Consider the following 15,741-nt stretch of genomic DNA (forward strand, 5'->3'; position numbering starts at 1 on the left):
CAAATGACCGCGTGGGCATTTTATGGTCATGCTGAAATTTAAACCAGACAAACACGTACATTTATTCTTTCACTTAATGAAATAAAATTTTTGACTATTAAACTCCTTCACTATAATATTTATGTATTTAAAATGTAACATTTTGGTAAATTTTAGAAAATAATCTCAAGTACAAGTGAAGGAGTTTGATAATAAAAAATTTTATTTCATGAAATGAAAGAAGAAATGTTTGTGTTTGTTTGGTATAAATTTCAGCATGACCACAAAATGCCCACGCGGTCATTAGGGGCTCTAAATATACGAGTAAAAATGAGCCATTTCTGCTTGATAAGGTTTTCAGACCCCCATAAGATATCTGTTAATGGCACCACAACTCCCAAGTTCAAGTTGGCAGAAGAAAAGTTTCCAAATATTACTAATAATTAGGTTTTAGAGAAATATTTTGATTGGTTTGAGTGGTAGAAGCATTTGAAAAAAACACTTAAAAGGGCCCCAAAAAACAGGATTTTGATAACCCACCTAACAATTATTCATCACGAGATGTTGTTTTTTACTATTGAATTGTGTAGTATAGTTTGTAATGAACTAGCGCAGCAATTTTTAGTCTTCTACCACAATTACAATAAAAGTTATGGGGTTCTGAAAATGGCTGAAATTGCTATTCGCTACCCCCCCAAGTCAAAAACGAGGGTAGCGCCCGAAATTTAAATGGCCGCCATGGAAAAGCCGTGTAAGATATTGATCTAAAACTTAGGATTCCTTCGTTTGGTAGCCTAAGGCAGAGTATGGCAACTTTTCAGCAAAATCTGAGAGTTACCATATAATATACAAGATATCTTCATATTGACTGTTTTGATATGGAATGACCCACTTTTTGGAGCAAAGCCATGAAACATCTCAAAAATTAGAGCCAATTCAAAGAAACCGATGTTATTTTCGGATTCAGTGGCCCAAAATTGCCCAGAAACCGTTAAAATATCTTCGGTACTCGGAAAATTTTTTTTTTTTTGTTGGCCAGTGTTATGATTCGAATTCAATGTTGTACAACACTTGCAACATTTGCATTTTGGCTTTGGTTGTTTGTTGTGGCGTCAATCTGTTCATTGTCGGCAGCAAGCTTAACAGAAACAGCCGATGTTCGTCTTGAACGTCTTCTGCAAGTAAATAAAATGTTTCTTGAGTATTTTTGTTTGTCATCATGCGAGGAATGCTACCATATTAAATAGGGTAGCTTCTATTTTGATCAATCAATGTTGTATAGAAACAAACTACAAGAATGCTACGCCAGAAACAGCTATATAGCGGTATCAATACCATACCTTTGCTCTCCTCCAAAAACTCGAGAACTTTCAGATCCAACGCATCCATTTCTTTTCTGTTCTCATTGCGCCTTTTTTTGGCTGGTGGAACTGAAACCTCGGGTTCAAGAGAGTGGGTAGACACGTCCAGCTGGCTTCTACTGCACTCACCACCACTGGACATGCTGGTGTTGTGCAGTTCGCTGGAACTCTCTACCGGTTCCAGTTCGAGCACCACCTCATCTTCTTTGCTTTCAAAGAAGTTAGTTGAAGTTCTGCATAGATAATGAGTAATGGCACGCCAGTTAGCAAAATAGAGTGCAGGATTTGAGCATTTGTAATCAGTATGTTATCAAAGACCTACATTAATAAAACTGATGAAGCTATGACGTCACGTTTAAAAAAATCAGGATCAGAAAAATGTTTTTATAACTTCATTAATTCACTTTTCCATTACCCTCGTGGCGAAATATAGGGGTCTATGTAGCTCATCGCATCTGCGAACGTCCATTTCGGAATGTAGTTCGCTGCAGAACCCGACTTGTGTGCGTCATACTCCCTTTTTTTTTTCACGTACAACCTCCTCAATCTCGTCCATTCCTTTTTCAATTCATCAGCTGCAAAAAAACTATGTCAATCAGCAAACCACAATTTCCTGAGATAAGAATATAGCCGATATATATATAATTTTGTTTATGTCTTAACTGCAGACGGTGGCACACCATTTCAGCCTAAATAGCCTCATGAGTGCAGTAGTACACCGAAATGACCACAAAGATATTTTGTGTTGTTGAGAAGGGTTCTTACATCAGCTACAGCGATGCATGAACTTTAATATAAGTGGAACTACACATCTAGATAATAAACATCCTTTTGATACACCATTGACCACACAGATGCAATCTTGGCTTACATCCAGAGATGAGGAACATTTCCAACTTGGTAATGTCCATTGGCATAAAGTATTACTTGTAGAAAGTATCCTTGAAAATCTTTCCATCACTACTTTAAGCAAACCTGGTTTGAATTTTATTTTAAGATTTAAGATTTAATATTTAATTTTAAGAATTTTATTTTATGTTACCTAAATTCAAGTCATACAGTGTGGGTGCAGAAGCTGTTCAACGCAGCAGCCTGTATTATGGATACGTAGTGCAAAAAATTATTGACCTATAAATAATCGGCCTAAAATGAAGTGTGTTTACAACAAAACTATTCAAAAACCACAGAAGTGAAGTTTTTTGAAGATACCACTATATAGCTAGATTTAGATGTTTATATAACTTGTTAAATTTTCCAAAACTGATTATGTTACCATGATCTGAGTGATACTGCAGAAAAGACTTACCAGTGTGTTTGTTCTCCATTGATGAAGCTATTTTTGCCCAGCAGTTTTCCCGAACTGCTGGCATGTGGTACAATGGCAGCTTCTTGTCGTACAGTACTGGGTACTGTTGCACCAAATTGATGAGCGTTTCAGTTTCAATGTTTGCCATAGGTATATATATGCTGTTTTGCTATATGCTTTTGTAATAACTGACTACAATCTCTGCAAAAATGTGGGCTATACATTGTATATCTTTGTCATATTAATAATATCTCAACACAAAACTTCAGTAATGGACTTCGGCAGCTAACATATTCAGTTACATTCATATTCATAACCAGTCACAAAACTTAGGAGTGCCGGTATATCATTTATCATGTGGGGGCACCTTGACTTAGATTACCGCATGGTTTTTTCGGTGCCTCCAAGGTGTAGTTTCCATATTAAAAGAAAGCGATTTGTTATATCTCCTGATGTGTACATTGAAAATGAATGTGGAGCTATGCCGAAATAAACTTGATTGATTTAAAATGATTAGCCTACATGTTTAAAGAAGCCTGCTGATGCATTTAAAATTTCAAAGCAGCTTTTCTTCTATGATGTAAATGTACATAAAATGTTAGTCGCCCTACACTTAACTTGACTCTGTATCAGTAAAAGCCTAGGCCTATTTCATCTCTCCACTCTGCTGTTCTAAGCCTCATCATGCATCTTGTATACCTGGAGGGCAAACACTAGAGAAGCACTGCACTTGCAAGGAAGGTTAAATAAAATGACATATTTTGCCTCCTATCTCAAGTCAAAACCTTTTATCGAAGTAATTTTCATTTAAAGCAGTTTTTGTGATGTCACAGCACCCGCGAAGGTCCTGCTTGCCTTTCAACCTCTGTTTACAAACCTTGCCTTCTCGCTTGTGACTTGAGCCAAAATCACTCCGTTGCAATTTTCGCTCAAGCGTACAAAGAACGTCTCAAGCGACCACGTCACAAGCCGCGCAGTGTGAACAGCCACACTGAAAACCATTGGAGCGAAAACGCCTCAAAGAACCGCACGAGACATGGCACAACAGTGTGAACGACGCTTTATTGAATAGACGTTTCAAGGAGTGTTTCTTTTTCGGTCGATACATAGCCTACAGACGAACGGATTCGGGAATCTTATGTTACAATTTTCCCACGAAGAGATTATGATTTACCGCTGTGACCATACCCAGTAAACATTGATTGTTGGGGCAACATTGGCAAGAAGTTGGCCGCAACATTGGCAAGATGCAGACGCCAACGTTGGCAAGATGTTTTATGCACCATTTGGATGCATCTGGCCAGCGTTGGCGTCTGCATCTTGCCACCGTTGGCTTCTGCATCTTGCCAACGTTGGATTATGCATCTTGCCAACGCTGGCTACTGCATCTTGCCAACGTTGGTTTCTGCATCTTGCCAACGTTGGCAAAATGTTTTATGCACTATTTGGATGCATCTGGCCAGCGTTGGCGTCTGCATCTTGCCACCGTTGGTGTCTGCATCTAGCCAACGTCGACTTCTGCATCTAGCCAACATTGGCTTCTGCATCTTGCCAATGTTGGCAAAATGTTTTATGCACCATTTGGATGCATCTGGCCAGCGTTGGCGTCTGCATCTAGCCAACGTCGACTTTCTGCATCTAGCCAACGTTGGCTTCTGTATCTTGCCAACATTGGCAAAATGTTTTATGCACCATTTTGCTTCATCTTGCCAACGTTGGCATCTGTATCTGGCCAGCGTTGGCAAGATGGCTTGTGCACCATTTTGCTTCATCTGGCGCCTAAATTCTGGTTGACTTTTATGCACCATGACGCTGCTTCATCTGACTTATTGACTATTGTGATGCCCGCGCTTTGACCAAGGTTGGCCATGCGAAGCAAGCTGGTGCATAAAACATCTGAACAGCATTGGCATTTACATTTGCCAAACGTCTCTGTACCTAAACCTCGCTCATCACCAAAAGTTTATTGTTGAACCTAGCTAATCCTTGGGCGAAAGAACAGCAGCAACACGGATTTATAAGCAACACTACTCCCTTTGTGACAAAGCAAAGTAACAGCCGAGCTTCTTATATTTTCACATTTATTAGAAACAAGCTACATCAAATCGTATTGACAGATGGATATTCATTGCACATCAGCAGCTTTTTCTTGCGTATCTTTATCATTCTGAATTCCTGCGAATGAAACAAAAATATTTAATTCAAGAGGGCTGTTTGGCAACAGTGTAGGATTTTGATCAGTTGTTGTCCAGGATAATACGAAGTTAATTGACAATCTGCAATATCAATGTAATATCCATGGTAATATCCCTCTCTCCAACGTGCGTGACAAAAAACTTATCATTCGATTCTGCGCCACGCAGAGCGATAATCAAATTCCAATACATTCTACTTGCGTGTACAGATAGTTATTCAACAACTAAAGCAACACATTCGCAGTTGTCTTTCAAACATACAACAAGCTCACCAAAAGTTAGTTTTTGCCGTTTTCGGCCACCTTGTCTGTCCTTCCAATTTCGAAATCACTCTGAAACTCTTCACCAATTTGCTGCACGGCAGCAGCTTTGTCGTGCGCCATCACCATGTCTAATCATGAAAGTAAAAAAAGAAGTGTTAAATCAGTATATAAATGCCGACATAGCCTACTAACCACCATGTTCGTTGTTCACATCAATGCGAGTACACCACTAAAACATTTTCATACATTACTCAATACTCTTCACAATTACATCATACATTAATCAAAAGAGCAAAATGGCATAGTTATGACATAATCATTAATCATTTAGTCGTAGTAGAAACATTTATCCGTACTCACCAAGAATAACCTTTTTCAGATTCTTTTTTAAACAATCAAACGAGTGCTTAGACTTCACGATGTTTATTTTTCTTTCTTTGTTCTCGACATGACTTGAACTGTGTTGTGTTCGATAATAATAGTTGGAATAAGTCCACTGATACAATCGCTTGCATTTTTGCCAACAACTTGACTTAAATTTGCCACCTGCAAAATGTAAATCGAATGTAATGACAGGGGTTTCATCCATCATATTAAAAAGCTTCAGCACTTGTTACAGACATTTTCGACTGTTACAAATGACAGCCAACGTTTAAAGTTTTATTTGGGATTCCAGTCGTGTGTTGCGTATGTAGGTCGCAGTGTAGGCTACTGTAGGCTGTGTTGTCGCAATGGGCGCAAAATAAAACATGTTATTATTATTATTATTCAGTTGACGGCAATGAAAGCTACATTTGCAAATACTCTACAACCATCACAGACCTATCCAGTATCCACACGACATAAAAATACAAACACATTCAAGCAGTCAGGCAAACACTGCCGGAGCAGCAGAATCAAAGATTGAGCAAAACCCTACACATGTTGTGGGACATCACAAGCTCTGCTACTTTGCTGACATCTTCTTAGCACTCATCTAGGAGCACTGGCACTAAATTTGTCACGAGAATATTTCATATGAAAGTTTTCCATTGGTCATTGAGTTTTATAAATCCCAGTCTAAGACTAACCATGGCATCAAAATAAATGATAGTACAGTCATTGACAGATTAACTATTGCAAATCACTTCAATGATCACTTTTCCTGTGCTGCCCATTCCCTTACAAAAAAATTCCCAAATCAAATACAATATTTTCAACATATCTCGATTCTCCATGCTCTGAGACAATTTATATTTATCAAACTACTTTGAATGAAATTAACAATATTATTCATGCTATGCCAGCAAAAACTAGCAGTGGCATCGATGAAATACCATCCATAGTTGTAAAGTCAACCCCAAACAATATACTGCATGCTTTAACTCATATATTTAACTTATCTTTAACGAGTGGAAAATTCATAAATACATTTAAGTTGGGGAAGGTGATACCTATCTTTAAAAAGGGTAGCTGCAAAGATTCAAACAACTACAGACCAGTCAGCCTACTACCTGTGTTTTCAAAGATATTAGAAAGAATCATGTACAACAGATTATACTCGTTTTTAATTAGACATAAATTTTTCTATAACAATCAATTTGGTTTCAGAAAAAATCATTCCACAAGCCATGCTGCTTCAATGCTAATAGAAAGTATCACCAGTATAATAAACGACAACCATCTTGCATTAGGAATCTTTCTTGATTTATCTAAAGCATTTGACACCATCGACCATAAAATATTGCTAGCTAAATTATATCATTTCGGAATAAGAGGCGTGGCCTATGATTGGTTCATGAGTTACCTGAGTAATAGAAAACAAAGAGTTGTTTTCAATGGCACACTATCTTCTAACGTTAACAACATATCTTTGGGTGTCCCACAAGGGTCTATCTTAGGCCCTCTTCTATTCCTGATTTATGTAAATGACTTTCCTAACTGCCTTCAACACGGAACTGCAATTATGTTTGCAGATGACACCACCATTATATATAAAAATAAAACCGTTTCTGCTGTATATGATATTGCAAATCAAGAGCTTGTATGCATAGATCAATGGCTATCAACAAATCGATTGTCTCTAAATGTCACCAAAACCAAACATATATTATTTTCAAGTCAAGGAAGCAAGACACTATCAAGCCACCCACCCTTAAATATTCGAAAAAACAGCATAGAACAAGTTGCCTCAATAAAGTTTCTGGGAATAATTATAAACGAGCATTTGTCATGGAAATCTCATATGGAAATCTTGCTTCAAAAAATAAGATCAACACTCTGCGTGACAAAAAAAATTAAGCCTTTCCTAAACAAACAAGCACTTCTCTCCATTTACCATTCTCTAGTTGAGAGTCAGATATTATATTGTATCTCAACATGGTGTCATGAAAACAAAACTACATTGCAAAAGCTACAACGTACATGCAATAACTTTCTTCGTACTGTATTTAACATTGACCGCAGAGAAAGCGTAAAAGGTGTAATGGAACTCAACAATTTAAAATCAATTAACCAAATGAAAACTACAGAGATTGCAACTTTCATGTTTAAATATTCAAAAAGGCTACTTCCCACAACATTCAATGATATAATTATGTGTAAACAATCAAGTAGCCTAACAACAAGAAGTAATTCTCCTTATATTCCGATATATTGTAGAATTAACACTTGCAAACAATCAATACGGTACACGGGGCCAACAGTTTGGAACAAGCTTCCCCCTACTATAAGAAATGAATGCAAAACTGTAAAAGGCTTTAAATTAAAAATGAACAAGCTAAATCTTTCTTAAAATGATCCTATCTAAGTATTACATGCACCAAACATGCTAATATTATTATTTTTTTTGCCCATAAATGATAGGCCAATGTGTGTAGATTCATTAGCAAAATAGTAAGGTTGTAAGTACTCCTATACTGGCCTTCTGGTTCTTGTGTTTTTTGTCCACAGAAGTTCTACAGAGTCTTCAGAAGTTTCTCCATCCTCTTCGACCAATCGCCATCTTTCGGTGAAGCGGTGGCCATGTGCTCCAACCAGTTGTTTTTTATATCGATATCTTGGACTGGATCGTCATGCTATTGTCTGATTATTTATCTATTTTTCTAACATGCCAAATTGGATTTCTTTATCACTTTTGTTATGGTTTAACGCAGTGGTTCCCAACCGGGGAGGAATTCCTCCCTAGGGAGGAATTTCATGAGTTCAGGGGAGGAATTTCAGTTATTGCCCGTTCGTGTGCAAGAGCTACCTTTAATAAGTTAATAGCTGTTTATTTGCTAATAAATTTCATACAAATATTACCCTAAAAGTGTTTCCAGAAAGCGCTATAATCCATTATTTTAGTGTAATTTTGCAAAAATTTTCCGGGGGAGTATGCTCCCGGACCCCCTAGAATATGCGTGCCTTTGGCACGCTCTAACCCCCCACCAGTTTTATTGCTTTCCTTGCTCAACCCACCAGGATACGCCACTGCACATGAGGTAGCGATGTCTTTAATCAAACACTTTGTCGTTCTCTTCGATCCATCAAATATTTGGCCCCCCCAAAAAAACATTTCTAGCTACGCCACTGGCCAACACGCCACTAAAAAGCCTTCACATACCTTGGGTTCCGCTTGCGCAGAATGAATATGATCGACACGATGGTTTTGAGAAGCCAAACCAAAAACTGGCTTATCCGGTAATTTTTATAGACCGCCGGCTGTGCGGTCCCTGATCCCGTTTTTACTTCCGATCGGAATGAGGAAAGAGTCTTAGAACCCTAACATTAATGGTGTCTATTACAATCTGGGGGAATTGTAGAGAAACCATTTTAGTTAAAATTCTAGGGTTTCTAAAACTTAGGACTCCCTTTTTTGTTTTTAGTAATATGGGGAGGAATGAATAGTTCCAAAATAGGCAAAGGGAGGAACGCAACAAAAAAGGTTGGGAACCACTGGTTTAACGTGTAAAACATATACACGGTAACCCAAATTTATCATATTACTGTGACATGCCACTACTACTTCCCAGCTAGCGATGCCTGTCGTTTTTGCATTAATTCAACGTTTGCTAACGTTGGATCAGTGTGGAAGTGACGAGTTTAGCTGACTGGGTTTTAAAATTATCGCTTTAACAACGCAACTTTTATCAAAGCACGCTTGATATCTTCAAGACATAACTTCCCTGGGTATAATTGAATTTCCGAAAGATGATGATGTTGTTTTTGCTAGTTTGTTTTATTTGTTTTCGTCATTGTTTTCAGTGTCGTCAAGTTATAGCCTATCTACTGTATTTTGTGAGTCGTGCAAGGCCTATGGTGCGTTGCGCTTGAAATGGCTTTGCCCGTGGTAGGATTTCTTTGTGGGGTTTTCTTTGCCTGCCTTGCTCTTTTTGCTATGAGCTAAACGCATCAAGACGTGTTCCCCTTAAGACCATCAGCACTCTTGATAACGCACCATGGCCGATCTTCATAGCAACTGTCCATACAAATCTTAAATATATCAGCTAAAGCTATGTGGGCTAATAAAGCTATAGCCTAAATTTATTTGTTTTTTTGTTTATTAACATTTTCTTTTTCTTTTTTTAACATTTTCTTTTTTTTATTTTCTTATATCTTAAATTTTTCTGAAGGTGTTGCGACCGTGCCAAATTTTTTTTTTTCAACTCAATAACTTACTTCGGTCACAAGCACGTTTTTAACGTTCGCGTTTTGTCGCTTCTACCTTTTTCTCGACCTTTGCTATGTTGACGTGTATTGTTTTGATATGATGGTCAGAAATAAAAAACAACTGAACTGAACTGAACTTATAACTTTCTCTAAATTGAGTTTTATAACTTTCTTTAAATTGTGTAAACGTAGCCAGTGACAAAAACGACTTTACACAATTATTTCAGGTTCAATGAATAAAAGACATTCACTTACCAGGTTTTCATAAACATTGTCGTAAGTCATTCCTATAATTTCATTTTGATCATTTCTAAAACTTCTTTCGGCTCATTTCTAATTGATCATTTCTAAAACTAATATCTCAATTGAATTCGATTTTTTATATTTTCGATGCAAGAAGCGAAAATTCCTCTTAGCGCTGTTCACATAAGCATTGTGCTTTCGGCTCTCCGGGCCCGGCTCTCCACGTAATTGTGTATTGCGCACAGCCGCCATGCTTGAACAGTCGAAGTGAATCGAGTGACGTCATAATCCCTTTAGCAAAGGATTAAGTCATGGCCTTTGTCTTCCTTCATCAAAACAAACCAAGTTCTTCTGCTAAATTGCATCTCCTCACGTTGATATAACACATCGCCGCATTCTAAAGCTTTGTTGCCTATTTCACTTCAACACATCATATTGCCCAGTCAAAGTTTAAGTAGTGACGTCATAATGGAGTTTTCACAACAATTATTGTGCCTGCAGTGTTTTTCTATGCACCGCGGGAGGAGAAAAAACGATTTGCCGGATCGTTGAAAGTAAAAGTAGCAATCGTTTTGTGAAATCTCGCTTCAAGAAATTGAGGAGAGATTTCGACGCAACATGACTGCTCCTGAAGCTGGGAATTGCCCACCAGTAGCGGTGTCAGGGGAGTTCAGGGAGTACTTTTGAACTCGGGCCCTGGATAATGTTAGGAGCCCGTAACTTCTTCAAGGTGTCCTGAAAAACAAACAAACTACCGCGTATATTTAGATGTAGTGCGTTATTTTTAAAACTGTTTAGAGGCCCAAAGATCTCATTGGTACCAGGCCCAAATTATCTTCTCACTGGCCTGGTCTGTAGCAAATGATGGTGTACATTTGCATAAATTGAAAGAAAACTTTAGAATAGCTGTTCAACTGGCACAACGTTGGCAACATTTCTAACCGATGTTTGCTCACAGAAACATATTTTTAAACAAAACCGCATAAAAAAGGTTTGTAGGCTATTGATATTTTTAAAAATTGAAATAAGTAATAAAAGCATTGGCTACTCTTCTGACCAACGCTGGTCTTAAATATTCATAATATACTTGTATTGTATCAGAAAATAATAACAGCATTGATAGCCTATTATTAAAATTTAAAATTGTAGCAAAATGATGGTAGCCTATACATTTGCATAATTTTAAAGAAAACACCGAAATTGTTATGAATTGGCACAACGCTGGCAATGCTTCTGACCGATGTTAGCCAATCACACAACTGTGTTTTGAAGCAATACCACATGAAAAGAGGTTTGTGTTAGTATTTTTCAAGTTTAAAACAAATTAGCTTAAACTTGAAATAAAATCTTTGAGATCTTTTTGAACGCTTAATAAGAAGTATTGAAATTGTTGGCGTATTGTTGGCAATGTTGGACGAAATTGCCGACCTTGTGCCCTCACATCCAGCATATAGCCAACGTTGCAATTGTTTATTTTGTGGAAACGTGTAGGCTAATGGAAACTTTAAACTGTTTCGGTATCAAGCACGTTATCGCGTACGCATTTTGTTGCTCCTACCTTTTTCTAGACCTCTGCTCAGTTTGGCATAAACAAACTGAAATGAAAGTACTTTGTTGGCAAAGCATTGGCTACTCTTCTCACCAACGCTGGTCTTAAGTATTCATAATATACTTGTACGGTATCAGAAAATAATAACAGCATTGATAGCCTATTATTAAAATTTTAAATTTAAGCAAAATGATGGCATACATTTGCATAATTTGAAAGAAAACACCGAAATTGTTATGAATTGGCACAACGTTGGCAATGCTTCTGACCGATGTTAACCAATCACACAACTGTGTTTAGAAGCAATACCACATGAAAAGAGGTTTGTGTTAGTATTTTTCAAGTTTAAAACAAATAAACCTGAAATAAAATCTTTGAAACCTTTTTGAACGCTTAATAAGATGTATTGAAATTGTTGGCGTATTGTTGGCAATGTTGGCAAAATGTTGGACGAAATTGCCGACCTTGTGCCAACATACCCAGCATATAGCCGATGCTGGCCCAGCAATCAATGTTTGCTGGGTAAAAAATAAAAGACGTTTTTGTTAGCTGGTAGGCCAAGAAGCACTTGAAGGCATAAAAAAAATAAAAGACGAGTTCTTGTCAGTTGGTAGGCTGCAGAAGCACATAAAAAATAAAAGACGTGTTTGTTGTCAGCTAGTGCAGAAGAACTACTTAGAAGTACAAGAAATAATAAAAGAAGATTTGTTGGTTGGTAGTCTACACTCTTACAGAAGCAAGGAAAAGTAAAGACATTTCTTCTCAGTTTGGTACTGAAGAAAAATAACTTTGACATTCATTGGCAAGAAAGAAGATTAAAGACAATCCATCTGTGCTTGTAGATTCAAGTGGAAGAATCCAAGCAAGTTTTGTGGACTTTTGGACTTCATATACTCGTACAGCTACGATATCGTGCATTTAAATTCTTTTTTGTATTTTTTTTACGGTCTTTACAGTTAAGTTTTTTATAACTTAAATTTGTGTGTTTGTGTAATTTAACTTTTTAATTGTTAAATTTAGCCCCAACATTTAATATGTCTACACTCGGTGGCGACAGGGACTCGACCGCCGTCGACTCGACTGAGTTTAAGCCTGATGATGTTCTTTGCGGTCGGGCAGGCCATTCTGGGGAGGGACCCAGTAACGATGAGGCTAAGTCAGTTCGAGAGGCCCGGCATCTTAGACGGGATATTTTGACTCAAATTGGGAAACTTTCTGTAGCCCTAGGTTCTTTGAGTGATAAGCAGGAACTGTTAATTTTTCGATCTAAGTTCTCTACTTTAGAAGAGGAATTAAGGCATTTCCATGCTCTTTTGAGTAAAATTGTTAACTCTGCAATCTTGGCAGAACTTCGTGATAGGGTAGATCCCGAATTTAACTCGTTAAAAAATAACTTCGAACAAAAAGAAAGTGAGTTCTCAGATAGGTTGGATGCTGACATACATCCTGAGGATAGCGCCTCAAATGTAAGCACTAGGATGTCTGAGAGCTCGTCACGGATAATTACACAAATTAACCTACAGTTAAAACGAGAGGAGCTCCAGATACAAGCTGAGGCCGAAGCAAGAGCTGCTGAGGCCATCGCGAGAGCTGAGGCCATACGAGCTGAGGCTGCCGCGAGAGCTGAGGCCGACACGAGAGCTGCTGAGGCTGCTGCGAGAGCTGCTGAGGCCGCCGCAAAAGCTGAAGCTAGAGCTGCTGAGTTCGCACTCAAAGACGCTCAGTTGAGGGCCGAACAACGTAAAGAGGTAGTTTTAGCTGAATATCGTTCTGAGTTGGGCTCCCGGCGTAGCTCTAGGAAGGGCTCTTCTAGGCATTCCAGAAGTGAACTTCAATCGCAGTTTAATTTACCTAACCTTTTCCAGACGCCTGTTGAATCCGTAAGTGGACCTGTACAATCCACATGTTTTCCAGCTGTTTCAGGAGGTCTCGGGGCCGCGGCTAAGGGTCTTCCGAAGGCTTTAGAGCCAAGGTCTGCAAATTACAACCGAACTCTTCCCCCAGAGCGTACAGGTCACGGGGCCGCCATTAGCAGTAATGCTTTGCCCCCTTCAAAGTTTTCTGCGCCGCTAGTTGTTGATCGCCCAGCTACACGTAATTTGGGTGGTTGTGAGAGGCGTATCGTGTCTCCTGATTTTAACGTGTGTGAGGATCGTGATCGGGCTGTGCATGTGACTGAGCCCCCTCAGCCCCTTAAGGGATATAGCTTGTCTTCTCCCGCTAAATCGAGTTCTCAACAGCAGGATTGCTTTTTTGAATACCAAAATAGTAGGACGTTTTTCGATAAGGCGGCCTTGATTGGTTACGATGGTAATAATATGCCATTTATCTTCTTTAAAAATCGTGTTACGGCCTTAATGGCAGCTTCGCCCTTTAAACGAACACGTTTGACTTTGTTACAAGCAGCTTGTGTTAGAACAGCTGCGCAAACGATTGCTAATTTGGTTTCCGACACTCCTGGCTTGTCAGAGGAAGACAGGATAGAAATGTCATTAGCTCGCTTGTCCCAACGTTTTGGAGTTCGTGGAGGTCTTTTCGCCGAACCGGAAATTAGAAAGTATCGTTATGGTAGCAAATTGAATTCAATCTCTTCCAGTGATTTGAAAGAGTTTAAAGATGAATTATCGCAGTGTCTACTTTACGCGCAAGCTTATGGTCAGCGTGATAAATTAGAAGGACGTTTTGTTTTGGATTTGGCTAAGCGACTCCCGTTTGACGCTAAGCAGCGTTATCTTGACTTTTTAGGTGATCAGTATGGTAGCACTGATGAACCTACTTTTCAGAGTTTGTTTGAATTTGTAGTTCGAGAAGAAACGCGTAAGTCGACTGATTTTAGCATTATGCTAATGGGCGATTCTGGTGAGTCGCAGCATTTTAAAAAGTTTGGCAAAGGAAAATTGCCTTCTTGTCCGGTTAGGCAGACGTCGGTAAAACCCATGATGATGTGATGTCAGGGAGTTCGCAGTACTCGACTGTTGTTGGCGCACCGCGCGGTGGTGTGGCCAGACGTAGTGACATACCGGCATGTTTTTATTGTTCGACACGTGGTCAAGTTGAATATCATTTTTTGTCTAATTGTAAAGAATTTTTGTGCTTGACACCTAAAGGTCGGAGAGATGTCATTGTGAAAGCTGGCAAATGCTTGAATTGTTTGCGCCAGCATATTGTTAGGGATTGTGTTCATGCAAGCAACTGTCGTAAGTGTGTCCCTAACAACGATAGGAAACACTATTTTCTTCTGCATGATTTTTATGTGACGTCACGTGATTCTCTGGATTCGGTCGGCAAAGATGATACTGGTGCCAGAGTTCCTGTGCGTAATGTTAAGATTGGAAATGTTAAAGCAGCCTTTAACCGCGTTACTGCTGCTCGTGTTTTGAATCCAATGACTGGCAAATCGAAGTTGGTGTAGCCTACTGTCAGCATGATCCTGGTTCGCAGTTGACGTTTGTTTCGAGTGATTTGGTGTGCGAACTTGGTCTTAAACCGTACGATAAAGCGTCGTTTAAAATGGATACCCTGGCTGGTCAGAAACCTACTTGTGCTAACCTTGTTAAACTCAACATCCAGTCGTTAGAGACAGATGAACTGTTTTGTGATATCACTTCGGTGGTTAACCCAGCTTGGGCTGACGATGTTAAAACTTTACCGCATAAACAAGATTTAAATGGTTTCCGTCATTTTCATGACGTGAATATGTTTCATTTGAATGATTGTAGTATTGTAGATGTACTGATTGGCAACGACAACGCTTATTTGATGCGGGCCAAAGAGGAGCGTGTTGGTGAAAATCGTAGTGAACCGCATGCTTTACTCACTCCTCTCGGCTGGTTGGCTTGTGGTGGTAAGTCACCCTTAGATGAAAGCGTTGCTAACGTGTGCAGAGTGCAGACGTCTTCAGAGTCGGATGTCATCTCTGGTTTTCAGCGTAAAATTGAGTCTCGTGATATGGAAATAGCAGACCTGAATAAAGTCATTCAGGATTTGACCTTGCAAAATGAAACCTGTGAATTGTCTCGCAATGACATTTTGGCTAGAGAACTTGTTGAACCGAATATTGAGTTGAAAGATGGTCGATTTGAGATACCTGTTCCGTTGAAGGAAGATATTGATCTACCTAACAATTTGTGTTGGCGTCAGATGGAGCTGCTGCTTTAAGGAAGAAGGCTTTAAAACAACCTGAACTTCGTGATTTCCTTACTGACACCATGAAAGA

General features: G+C 38.9%; 1 long non-coding RNA gene across 1 annotated transcript; it reads right to left on the minus strand.

Moving 5' to 3' along the window:
* Window positions 1–835: 835 nt before the first annotated feature.
* Window positions 836–1,469, minus strand: LOC145771579 (uncharacterized). The gene is made up of 2 exons (XR_014289245.1): window positions 1,320–1,469; window positions 836–1,154 (listed from the first exon to the last, which is right to left on the minus strand). It is a non-coding gene; the product is annotated as an uncharacterized LOC145771579 (long non-coding RNA).
* Between the last annotated feature and the right edge of the window lie 14,272 nt (window positions 1,470–15,741).

The sequence above is a fragment of the Aplidium turbinatum genome, chromosome 6 (assembly GCF_918807975.1).
Source record: "Aplidium turbinatum chromosome 6, kaAplTurb1.1, whole genome shotgun sequence".
NCBI classification, from domain to species: Eukaryota; Metazoa; Chordata; class Ascidiacea; order Aplousobranchia; family Polyclinidae; genus Aplidium; species Aplidium turbinatum.